Consider the following 13443-nt stretch of genomic DNA (forward strand, 5'->3'; position numbering starts at 1 on the left):
CTGCAGCTGACTGAGGCCAGCTCCTCTTTGTGCACTGGATGTGCCCAAGGAGAGGAGGGAAAGCTGGAGCTGCACAGTGATGAGGTTCCAGGGAAATTACACTCCCCACTCCAAACACACAGAATTATCACAAACCATTAAATGGTTTTCCCTTCTGCTGCGCACTTTGTGTCCAACCTGTCATGGCAATCTTGCTCTGGAGCTTGAGTGAACCTCAGCCCCCGATTCCCATCCTCTGCAGGGAGTTTCCAGCTTGGCAGCCAGGAATCAGGCAGCTCACAACACAAATCCTGTCTTGGGTTCCAAACACTGGCTCGACAAATTGCACTTGTATGTAAAATAAAGCAATTTATTACCATTGGCAGTGGATTTGATGCTTCAATGGTGGGCTGGATGTGTTTGACAGCTGCCTTCCAAAGGAACAATCCTGCTCCATGATCCTGTGCCAGATGAGCCTGCTAATCTTCCAGAATCAGGTAGATCAGGTTTAAATTCTGGGTTTAGCCATTTTAATCTGGAATGAAATGCATGCATAGAAACTGTAAATTTGTTTGTCTGGCTTAGGTTTCTCTTGTTACAAGGCTGCTTATCAGAAAGAATAAATCCATGTTCTTTTTTTCTTCTGAAACACTGACAAGGTATAATTATATCATGATTTATTTTACAACATCAAGACCAGGACTTGAAATATTTACTCAGGAAAAAAATTAGAAACCACAGAGAGTAATCAATCATTCACAAGTGGAGAGATGAAATTCCTTCTGTGTCCATTTGGTAGAGTACAGAATAACCCTGTTATTGGGGCCTCTGACAGAGGCAAAGAATAAAATTCAGTCTTTTTTTGATTTCTAATGCCCTTTCAGGCTGAGCCTTATTAATGCACCTCATCCTGAGTAAGAGTCACAAACGCTATTCCAGGCTTTTAATCCCAAAACCACAAGGGATTAGTGGAAACAGCAACAATTTGGAGCCCAAATAATTGAGTTATATGGCATGTTGTTGAGTTTTGTTTTATTTTTTAATAGTCAGATCCACTCCAAAAGCCTCCAGTTGTGTAAGACTGAGTTTGGGTTTTGGTGGAGGGATGTGCCCCTGATTTTTGCTTGTGGTATTTCCTTCTCCAGGCCCTGCTGGGCACTCCTGATGGATTTCTGTCCTCCTGGGAGTGTTTTCAGATCCCAAGCAGTTGCTGCAAACAGAAGAACTTCTTATGGCATTTACCTGTGTGGGGAGACAAAAGAAATCCTCAATGCTTCCAGGGTAAAAAAGTGCCCACCACGGAGCTGTAATGGATGGGAACCAAGCTGATTCTAGAAAGAACAATCAGTCTGCCTCTGACAGAATTATCCCTGTTTTCCAGCCTGAATTTTCAAGTAACTGTAGATCAGTATGCAGAAAATTATTTTTCATATCTAATTTATGTTCACTAAAAGGATCATAAAATTCTCCAGGTTCTGCTTCTTCCAATTTCCAGCTGTCTCAGGAAGACTAAGAATTGCCACCATAACTCTAACTCCTGATGTGTTTAGTTATCAAAACACTTTGTTACATCACTCCAGAAGCCTTGACATTAATAGTCAATTCTTCAGCTCCTTTATTCCACTGAATGGTGAGCTCAAAAATATAAAATACAACGGAATCGGTGTCAAACTAATTGATAATTTAATGAAAATTCAAATAACTGAGCAGGCAGATAAGCAGACCTGAATCACAGAATGAAGTCAGCTGCTGGGATGGAAATCATTCCTGTTCCATAATTTCATCATTTCAGTGGGGTTGGTTTGTAGCCTGTTAAAAATGGGATGTGGTTTTGTCACAGTTCTTGTCCCCTCAAAAGGAGCTGCACAGACACACCTCACACAGTTCATTTCAGAAGTCATTCACCAAATCTGAGTTTGGTTTTATTTATTTCAGTGGGGTTATGCTGGTTTACATCAGCTGGGGATATAATAGCCATTTCCTTGGATTTCCCACCAACTCCTACAAATCCCATAGGGAATGTCAATAAAACTTTCTGACTCTGTAGGTTTTGAGTTGTGCTGTGTGTGGAAGGACTCTCAGCCCTACCTACCAAATATAAGCAGATGCATTTTGGCAAAAACAGCCTGGAAATGGTGCTGTTGATATATTTGATTTTGAAATGGAGCATTCACTGAAATTAGAATGTTACACTGAAATTAGAATGCTGCAATTGAACAGCTCTACCTTCTGATTTGGGGTCTGTTAACAAATTTATTTTTCAGTGGAAATAAACCCCAACTCTGCCATTTTATTCAGACTTCAGGAGATATTAACCTTCCAAACTGGCTCTTTGCAAACAGGAATATCTGCTAAGTACTTTTTACAGCTTTTTTTATTTTTCTTCCTCACTCCAGAGAAACATTTTCCAAATTTCCCTTCCAGCATGGGCCCTGTCATCTCACTGCAGGTCAAATGTAGCCTGTCCTTGTGCCTCTCTTACCCTAAGAAATTCATTAGGGAGCCATAGAAGAGCTGATAATTAGCTGTGAGGGACTTGCAGCAGATGTTAAATATTGTAGCACTGATAGTTTTGCACTTTGAGGTCTGAAATGCTGGAAACCTCATTCATTACTGAGCAGTGGTTACTCTCATCATCAGGGACTGGCTAGAGGAATTTAGGAGATGAGTTAGCAAGTGAATATATGAGCTGATTAATAAAAATTCCACACCAGCCCTTAGCCTGGAAGATGCTGAATTTAGAGCCAGCTCAGACCCTCAGTTGTTTATGCAATGATGCTTCAACACCAACCTGAAACTACAAATCCAGGAGGGCTCCCCTGGGCTCCCTGAGCCCTGATTTGGGTCGTGTTCCTCAAAAAGAGCTACAAGGCAGCAGCACGTCAGGAGCCACCAGGGAGATGTGCAGGAGATGGAGAGCAAAGCAAAAAACAGATAAAAGGAACAAGGCTTCGTTCCTTTTCCCCTTGTTTTTAGCCTTTTTTCCTTGTTTTAAGCCCTTTCCCCTTGTTTTAAGCCTTTTTTCCTTGTTTTAAGCCCTTTCCCCTTGTTTTAAGGCTGTTGTAATTTGCCTGATCCCGTTGAGAGGAACCTTTCACGTGCTTTATTTTGGATAAGCAATATTAACATTTTTCTCCTGCAGGTTACAGCTGGAACCCTGGTTAATGAGAATTTTAAACTTTCTGTGCTGGCAGGCACTGACCCCCAAGAGAACACTGCATTGACCTGAGGCCGTGGAGAAGCTTCCAGAATGGAATGATGGAAATGGGATTGTGAGTGTGGAGTTTGAATGGAAGTGTGTGATATCACAGGGTGGAAAACAGAGTTTAAGGTTTAGAATATAGTAATAGGTGTAAAGCAAACTGGAAGTTTTAGGCTGGAGGCTGGTCCTTTTTCACCTTCTTCTCCATGGGTTTGGGTGCTTTTGTGTGATTGGATAAATTTCCACACTGTGGGCACGGGTGGCTGGTTATTGGGTTAAAAGTGAAAATAATTTAGGTGCCATTTCTTAATTAGACAGTTTATCCTTAAAAGGCCTTGTAGATAGAGGGATAGGGCTCCATTTTTAGTTTGTTAAAGTGAAGTGCTGCAGAACTCAGGGTTTGTGAGACTGTGACAGAGATAAGAACTGATAAACATCTGAGTCCCAACAAGAAATACCATCTGACACATTTAATCCTGACCCTGGCAAAAAGAAGATAAAACTCGACAGAAAGGCCCAGGTTAGGACCAAAGCCAGCCTGCATATTTTCTTGGGAAATGACACATCAGTCTCACTAGTAATATAATATAATATAATATAATATAATATAGATAAGAACTAATAAACATCTGAATCCAAACAAGAAATACTGTCTCACACATTAAAACCTTGGCAAAAAAGAAGCAAAGTCCCCCTCAGGTTCCCACAACATGGTTTGCCAGCCTGTGCTGAGCCCAAGGCTCCAGGGACAGAGTTGTGTGCTGCCAAACTGACAAGAATATTGAAATTAATCAATTCAGGAAGTCAAAGCTGGTTCTGAAGCTGGAGGGGAGCCCCAAACCCCCATTCCTGCAGCATCCTCTTCCTCACAGGTCACTGCATCCCTGCCCGAGCCACCCTGGGGCACAGAGCACCCAGCGCCAGCTGCTGGGGCAGAGCCTGCCCTGGGCAAGGTCTGAGCTGCCAGGTGCCCTCCCCAGTCCCTCCCTCTGAGATTATTTTTGATCCCCAGGAAGGGCCTGGCCCTGTGCATGGCCATTAGCATCCCTAATTTTAGCAGCATCATCTGTTTAATTGGGATTTCAGCAGAACAGGGAGCCTGGGGGCAAGGAAGACATCGCTCAGACATGAATTGCAAATGTTTTAAAGCTTCCCTCTCCCCTGGGTGAAACCTTCCAAGGGCTCTGGTATTTGTGCTGCTCCCATTCCAGGCTGCTCTCCTGCACTTGGATAAAGTTTCTTCCTGTGCAGAGAACATTTAATGGATGTGTACCAGAGATCTACTTCATATGTGCCATCTCTTTGCCACACAGCAGCATAACAAACCTTTCTCAGAGCTACTATAGGTATTTGTACATTTCAAAGGCTGTTTTAGACCATTTTCAGGATTTTCTGCATGAGTTGAGTACTAAACTCATGGGATTCTTCTTGTTGAGAGCTGTCAGAAGTCCCTTAAGCACTAAAATCTCTTTACAAGGTCAAAAACCTATGCCACCTTCCAAAACCTTAAACATTTAGTGGGAATTTCTCTGTGTTTTATATTTTTAATAACTGTATTTATTATTGTCACTTTTACGTGTTCATCAGTCCTAAATGTCACTGATATTTTGTAGGAATTTCTCTGTGTTTTATATTTTTAATAACTGTATTTATTATTGTCACTTTTACCTGTTTATCAGTCCTGAATGCCACTGATATTGCAATAGAGAACTTGGTGGGAGATGCTCCTAAAAATGTACCAAAAATAAAATGCAAACCTAATGCAGGATTGTGCTGGGAGGTTGGCTCTACACTCACCATCTTTCTCGTAGAAACAAACCTTAGCATTTTCTAAAAATCTTGCTAAATTATCACTTCTCACAGCATTTTGTCAGTGGTTTGCTGACACCTCCTCAAACTGTGCAAACCCCTTCAAACAAAACCTTTTCCAGTTGTGCCTGATCACTGATGCAACCAGAGAGTTGCCTGATTTATAGAATTAAATTATTATTATTATTGTTGTTGTTGTTGTTGTTGTTGTTGTTGTTGTTGTTGTTGTTAGTGCTAACTTGTAAAAAATTAACAACTTGATCCCTACTTGATCTGTACACACAGTTTTTAGAAAATGAATTATTCTAGAAGAAGGAGATGAGAAAATATTGCTATTTAAAAAAATGTCACCTTACCAAGCCAGCTTTGAGAACCTGGGAATCCTTTTTCCTGAAAAAGAAACAAAGCATCTCGTCCTACTTTCCTAGAGATTAGCTTTTGTTTAATCTTCCAATCTTCTGGCATCCTGAACCACTGACTACTCTAATAACAACATACTACTTAATCCTTATGAAACACGTAGTGATAATTCAGCCTAAGAAACAATTGCTGCTTTACTTTTAGCTGCCAGCTAAAAGCTTGAGGTAAACTTTCTGCTTTTACACAAAACAAAAAGAAATGTGAAGGGTTTTTTTTCCTCTTTTTTTTTCCCGGTAAATTCTCTAATTATATATTCCAGGGATTTTTTTCCAGAATAGTTATTTCAGGCATCTTTACCATAGATGGCCAGCTCTTACTGTGTTTTATTTTATATTCTCTTCGAGCAGACCAAAGGTTCACTCTTCCACTTCATCATTAAACAAGAAAACAAAACCTGTTAGTTTTAGGAGGTCTATATATATAAAGGAGGTCTTTATCTATAAAGGTCTTTATATATAAAGTTCTGATCTCACTTCACATAAATCAACATTTGTTGTCCTCGGAAGAAAATGGCTGTTTAGTAAAAAGAAAAAAAAATAGATTTAGAAAGGTGTGCAGAATGCCATTGATATTTTTTGATGATATGAGGAAATATGTTTTGAGAAAAGAGAGTTCAGAATAAATCACTCTGCCTCTTCTGCATGGCCTGGGAGCTGCTGTGAGCAGACACCATCCCCTCTACAGGTGACACACCCAGGGGAAAATCTGAGTGAGAATCAGCCCAGGTCAGACTTCAATTCTGTCATTTCAGCAGAAATGTGAAACAAAAATCTACAGGCCAGGTTGGGGTGATGACCAAAATCATGTTTGCTGTGACATGACTGACTTGAATTCTCCTTTGGTTTTGTGGTTAGATTTTTAATCGGGTTTAATTTCAGCACAGATTTATCTGCAGAGGAAAGGCCGAAGTCTAAAGATCAATTCATTCTGTTCCTTCTCCCTGCCCACCTTTTCAGGAGTAATTTGTTTGCCTTTCTCTCAGCTTGCCCACATTGTATCCGCATTTGTAGATGATGAAATACTTGACTGATTTTTAATACTTCTGTAATTTGGTCCACTTGTTCCCATCCGTGAAAAGAGAGGTAATTTGTTTCACCAGGAGCTTCCAGGCAGCTTTTCTTAGCTGGAGCTTCCACTGTGGAAAGGCACCCATCAATAACCAAGTGGATCTGCTGGGTGAATCCATGTGAAAGAGTCTGGGCCAGAATTTTCTCTGCAATTGATGCCTGTTGAGTGTGAAAGGGAACAGTAAGAAGTGTGTGACAAACCCTGACTCTTCTAAACATGGGGGAAAAAAGCCCTGAGTGTGCCTAGCACAGCATTCTGCTGCTGCACTGTGTCCTGGGACATTTAGTGGGCCATTTTTCCTCCCTGAGGAGATTATCTTCACATAAAGATAGAGGTTTGGATTAATTAATTAATCAGGCTTGGGGTGAGGACAGCCAGGATTATTATAAATTATTGGGGACAGCTTGGGGAATTCTGACACTTGGGGTTGAGGGGTTGCTGTGCTGGCTGGGCTGCTTTTCGTCCTCTCTCTGCTGCCCCACACTGAGATAGAGCAGGCAGGGAGAAGCATCTATCAGAATCTGTGCTACTTGGATAAAATGAAGTATAGTCAAGCATAAAATTTAACTACCTTATCATAATATTTAGTTGCACTCTTTAGAGATCTCAGTATGCTGGGTGATTGAAGCTCTGTAGACTTTCAAAAAGCTGGAAGCCCTTAGCACAGGAGTTATCCCAGAACCTGCAAAAATGGGCCTTTAGTTTGCTGTTATTTCAATAAATAGGATTAAAGCCTGGCAAATTTATCTACTGACATATTTTTGCTCTTTTGGGAGATAATTTGAAACTTATTTTTCTTCTATGTAGTGTTCTCTTCAATAACCTTGCCCTAAAGATTAATTTCTGTGTATTTTCATTGTTGTTTTGGGTTGGGTTTTTTTTAATCCCACTTGTGCAATAACACAGAGAAATGGACCCTCGTTGCAGTTTTATTCAGAAATGCATCATTTCTGGAGTTTTAAATTCTGTTGGAACATTCCTCAAACTCTGAATCCCTTATGGGATAAATCTCTTTGACCTTCAGTTTTCCTCAGATATCTTTTTATCAGCATGAAATGAGTTTAATTTGTTTAAGCATGCATACTCACACCCTAATGAGCTGATAGTGTTATCTTGATCAGTTCTGGAAATGACTGTTCGAAATCCTGCCAGCCTCATTCAAGGTATGAACCCTCGGATCTGGCTTGGAATTACAGATGAAGTGCATTGTTTCACCCTCTCTTTCCTAAAAATATCCTTTAAAAATCATAGTAATTGTGCTGGAGGAAAGTATCCATGAATCTTTGCTGAAGTGTGTAATAGTTTTTTCCTTTAATCATGAGCTTGTAGCTTTTTGTCTCTCAGAAGCTTTGAAATTTCCTGGACTTTGTTGTCTTTGAGCTGAGCTGATTTTCTGTGAAATTCTCCTATAAGAGTCTCTCAGAGGTAGAAGAGCTCTGACTAATTTGGTGAGGAACAAGGGAGCTCTGAAAGCTTCGGGACAGTCAGGTGAAAGTAAAACATCAGACCAATGAAAACACAAATGATTTGGAAAATCAGATCCTCGAGGCATAAATTTAGGATTGTTACCTGCTTTGTTGCTCTGGTGAAGGCAGTTCAAAACCAGGGATTTGCAAATGAAACTTTAATTGGAAAATTTTAGTGTCTATTTTCTTAAATGAGGGTGCAACACACTTAAAGGGCAGTACAAAGATTTTGGTTGAAGAACATAAAAGCACTTTCTTCATTTTATTAATATTCTTTATTCATGAATGCAACCCAATTATCTTTAGCATTTCTCACACATTACCTGTAAGGTGATGAATTTTAATAAGAAATTTCTTTAACTTTGTTAGAAAAGGAACAATTCTTGCTGTGGGCAGGTGAAAACAAGAGCAGCCATGGAACTGGGGAGGGATTTAATCTGTGTCCTGTCTGTCTGGGGAGGGATGAGGACCTGGATGCAGAGTTAAACCAAAGGGTGGAACATCAGCAAATGCTCCTGCACTTTGTGTGAAATAAAGTGGAACATCCTTGGGTTCTCACAGAGGCTTCACTGCCCTCAAGTTCAACATTAATTGTTCCTCATCTGCTTGAGCTTCAGGCAGCAGGAAAATTCTGTATTGGTCCATTTGTTCTTACTGAGAACAGCCTCTTGGAAGCTGATGGAATTATTTTGAAGAAGCTGAAACAAAACCTGTTGGCTCAATCTGACTGGTTAATATCTGGCTGAACATTAGAACTGGAAAGAAAGAAATAAATTTTGGAAGGCATTATGGCTTAATTATATGCACGTCTGGAGTTCTGTGCTAATATATTAAGTCCTAAATGACTTTTTAAAGCAAAATTTCCCAGGTATGAAGCAGTAGAGCTTTCCATTAAAATCTGAAGTGTTGTTTCAGGATGATTATGTTTTATTATTGATGGTACAACAGGCTGTAACTTTCAGAGGAGAAACATCTGAAGGGTCTTCTACAGCCCTTCCCTTCTAGATAGGTGCTTGATTTTTACAGCTGCTGTAGTTATGGCAGGAATGGAGTATGAAAATAATGAAATCTGAGTTGGATTTTTATCCCTCTTGCTGAATCTGCTGGAATAATCTGCAAAAATGCTCCTTAGTGCTGCTAATCCCAGTTTGGATTGTTGTGTGAGCTCATGGGATGCTGTTCTGGTTGCAGATTTTTCTTACAATGCACAAGCTTTGGGTCAGGCTCTTCCTCCCACTGTGAGCATTTCCCTGGCATAAGGGAACTACAGGAACATGAAACTTTGGGGAAAATAAGTTTTTTGAGAGCTGTCTCCTGTCAGAAGTGAAATGATAAAGACAGGAGCACAGGAGGGGAAACACCTCAGTTCTTTTCATCTTTTTCTTGTGAGCATCATTTTAATCATCCAGGAACAAACCAGAGCAACCCAGAGCATTCGGTTTCATCCTAATATTGCAAATGAAGAACTGCCCAGCAGATCTGCAGCCTGTTCCTCAGGGCTTTGCTGGGTGTTGTGCCATGGCTGGCACTCAGCGAAGGGGGGAAAGCCCCATTGCTACCAAAACAAAAAGTTCACAGGAAGGAATTCAACACTTTCAGTAAAATGGGCTGGAATATCTTCATTTTACCATGCAGAAACTGGATTGCATTTAGGAAATATGACTTTTATATCAGCCCTTTATCAGTTTTAACTTCAACACGTGGCTACTAATTTATTACTTGTAGAAGTAAAAACTGGGAATGTGCTGTACTTCTTTCTCTCCTTGACCTTTTAGGTTTTCATCATTATTTATAGGTTACTGCAATGTATTAAAATAATTTTCTGAACCAAAAAAAGAGGGAGAAAATGTTTCATGGGGAAAAAAACCAGAAGGGACATGCTGAGTGTAATTTCTGTCAGCAGATGTGCTTAATTGATCAAAATAACTGCACAACTGTGTTTGGGTGTGTTTGAAATAAAATTGTTGACCACTGCAAGTTTTAAATAGTTCTGCTATAATTAATGCATGGCATAGGCAGTCCAGTCCCTGAATTCTTTTACAATTTTCTCCTAAAATAAAACACTGTTCCCTCCATGAATTTGTGGCTTAATCAACCTGGTAACTTTATGTTAGTGGCTGGATGCAAAGACAGGTGAAAAGCGAATTTCAGAAGTTCTAATAGTAGGCTGAAATAATAAAATACAGAACCTGTGAAATTAAAGGAAGTTAATTAGTGGGATAATAACATGTCCATCTTATGTAATGCTTCTGTACCAGAGGGAGTGGTGAAAGTCACAGAGGAGAAACAGCTGGAAGAGAGCTGGGAGGCACCAGGGCTGCAGAGAGACCTGGAACAGGCTGCAGAACCCCTGAGGAAATGAGAGTCAGGTCAGAAAAAAGGTCTCAACCCCTCGGTGGGATTTCAACATCACAGAAAATTTGCATTTAGCCCCTGATCAAAAGCCATTCTCTGTGTTTTGAGTCCAGCTCAGACCAGGTGGGAGCATCCTGTGTTGTGTTCTCACAGGGCTCCCACAGGCTGGGCTGCAGAGCAGGATAAATTCCTGATTTCCCCCAAAAAGCAGCAGGGTGGAGGTTTTTGCGGGAGGTGTTGCTGTGCCAAAGCAGCAACTAGAAGCTTCAAGAGAGATGCAGTGCATTGGTGAGGGCTGCACAACGTGGATCCCCTGGGTGATGGGTGCTGTCCCTCTGCTGTTTCTGGGATGTAGGTCCAGGGGAAAGGCTTTGAAGTCAGGGGAGATGGGTGCCAGGCAGCTCAACTGCTCTTTTAATTAAATCTGGTTAGGAAATGATTCGATCTTGGCAACAACAGGATCTGCTAATTGTAACTGCTTGTTCTGAATGTGTTACTCAGTTGAGTTACACCAGCACTAAATGTTCCTCCTAACATATTTTTCCCTCCCCTGTAACACGATGAATCATGCAGGACTCATTTTCTGTGAGAGCTGCTGCAGCCCAGACCCAGCTATTAGAGGAGATTCAAGTTAAAATCAGAAATAGGAGTGATGGTCCAAATTCAGCTGGACATGCAAACACTCAGCTCCTGTCAAGCACTGGTGCTTTGTTTGTTTGTTTGTTTGTTTGTTTGAACTCTGTGATTCAGCACATTCTTGAGTTGTGTTTTGGAATTTACAGGGGGTTAAATCACATTCTTGGGCTGTGTTTTGGAACTTACACAGGGTTAAACACTAGACTGAGTCAGGGTTTGGATTTCTGTCACTGTCCACACTCCCAGCTACATCACAGAACCTGTTGGACGTGGAGCTGTTACAAGCACTTGAGCAGTAAAACCCCCAATATTTCACCAGATATCTACATTTTTATAGCCATGCGCTGGGCTAGTTTTATGTGCAACTGTGTTGAACTAACTCCTGATCTAAGAAGGAAATTGTTACTTGGAAAAAGCAAATCAGCTGCCCTACCTGATTGTTTGTGTCTCCAAAGTCAGAGGGAGAAGTGTTGGGGGTTTTTTTTGTTTTTTTTTTTTTTTTTTAAAGCTGCAGCAATTCTGCATCAGGATTTGTGTCCCAGCAGCCGCCAGTGATCAGGAGCAAGCACTGGATTTGGCACTGCCAGGCCAGAGGGGCAGAATCTCCAGAGGAATGCAGGTGGCATCACCATGCACAGGACCCTGGAGAGGTTTGCTTCATAGTCCAGACCAGGATTTTGTCTGATTTATCATCTCACTGGACCTACTTAGAGAATTACCGGGGGAAAAAAAAAATTAAAATTGTGAAAATTAAAAAATCAGATGGACCTGTGCATAAATCAGCAGAAATTGCATATTTAATGGGACAAATGTAAATGCCTGTCATCTAAAGCCAACTTGCTCCTCTTGTTGGAACATCCCCCTGAATAATCCCCTGCAGTTTCTCTGGTTTGAATCATAAGGTCAATAGCAAGATAAACCCAAGAGATTAATTCCAGTCACGCCATCCCAGCGGCGCCAACAACTGTGCTTTTCTCCTCTCTAGCTGTGCAGGAGGGAGGGGAGCAGCTCCTACAGAAGCTGCAGAACCCTGCAGGAGGCTGGGTCCAGGTGGGAAATGTGGCAGTGCTGCACATGTCCCCAGGCTGGGCAGGAGGGGTGCCTGCCAAGAGCTGGCCCTGGGGAATGTTCACTCACTGAGCTCTGCCCCACCACAAGGACATGGGGACCTCGGCAAGATTTAAGAAAATGGAGTGAGGAAAGCTGGCAATCTGATTAAAAACTAATTTAGGCCTTGATTAATCTCAGTGTTTAAATACATTCCAGAAATGCAGCGTGTCAGAGCCCTGTGGGGATCAGGAGGGCTCTCACTGTGGCCATGAACACACAGGTGTGTGCGCACACCTGGCCTCTGGCACCTGCATGGAACTCACTGAGCACCTTCACACCATCTAAAGGCTCAAGTTGTACAAAACCATCCATTCTGTCCTTAAAGGAGCATTGCTGACCTCAGCAAAGCCCTGTTGATTCCTTCTGGCTCTACATGAGTATCCCAAAAGGGGCATCTTCCATTTCCATTAGAAAATCACTCCCACTGCCTCTCTGGCAATCATTCCCCTCATTCTTTACTATTTATACCTTTGGATTCTTCTTAGAAGAAGAATTTTTCACATTTTCAGAAGCCAATTTTCACATTTTCAAGTAGCCTATTTTTTATCTTATTTCCAGAGAAACCATCACCATTCAACACAAAATAGAACACCAAGGCTTTTTTGATATGGTCAGTAAGCTTGGGCTTTTTTTTTTTTATTTCTCATTTTTATTTTAAATAATTATATGAAAAATAAGTTTGAAGACTTTTGCTGTCTAGTATGATATGTTTACAGTCTGCAGACCACAACTGCATTTCTAGCAAATGCTCTTGCAAACATGATGTGTTTTATACAAAGCACTGCAATTTGTTAGGTACGGATTGATCATCTGGCTACAGGCAAACTTTGAAAGCTGTCACATACAGCAGTTTTATTTTTATTTTAAGCTTGTTACTGGCTTTAAATACAGAATTTGGATTTGTGTCTGTATGCCTGGTGATGAGTTGTGGAAAACCACACTGGTGTGTAGCCCTGAAAGAATGTGTCCTGACGCCTGGCTCAGGAAATTCATTGCAAGAGCACTGGAAACTCAAAGGCAAATCAAATAACAAGTGTGTTTGTGCCAACAGAAGCTGGTTTGCTTGTTACTCATTCAGAGTTAGGTATTCAGCAAGATGCATGAGCTGTAGAGACAAAGTTTATTCTTAGTAGTCATAGAGAAGAGTGAGCATTTATCACTGAACAAACTCTGACTTTTTTACATTCTCCCAACCTCCAGCTCTACAGGGATTTTTTGGAGCTGGCACTGTTGGGTTGGCTGCTGCCTATACCTATGCCAGGAGAGAGGATAGCACTGTAACCCGTTCTGTTGCTTTGCTTTGTGTATTTTGCTGATGCACACGTGCACGTTTCTGTCTGTGGTTTTGGGAATGGCCCAGGCCAGGCTCAGATCCCTGTGTAGATGTGTTTGTTAGGG

The sequence above is a fragment of the Geospiza fortis genome, unplaced genomic scaffold, assembly GCF_000277835.1.
Source record: "Geospiza fortis unplaced genomic scaffold, GeoFor_1.0 scaffold102, whole genome shotgun sequence".
In the NCBI taxonomy this organism is placed as follows: Eukaryota; Metazoa; Chordata; class Aves; order Passeriformes; family Thraupidae; genus Geospiza; species Geospiza fortis.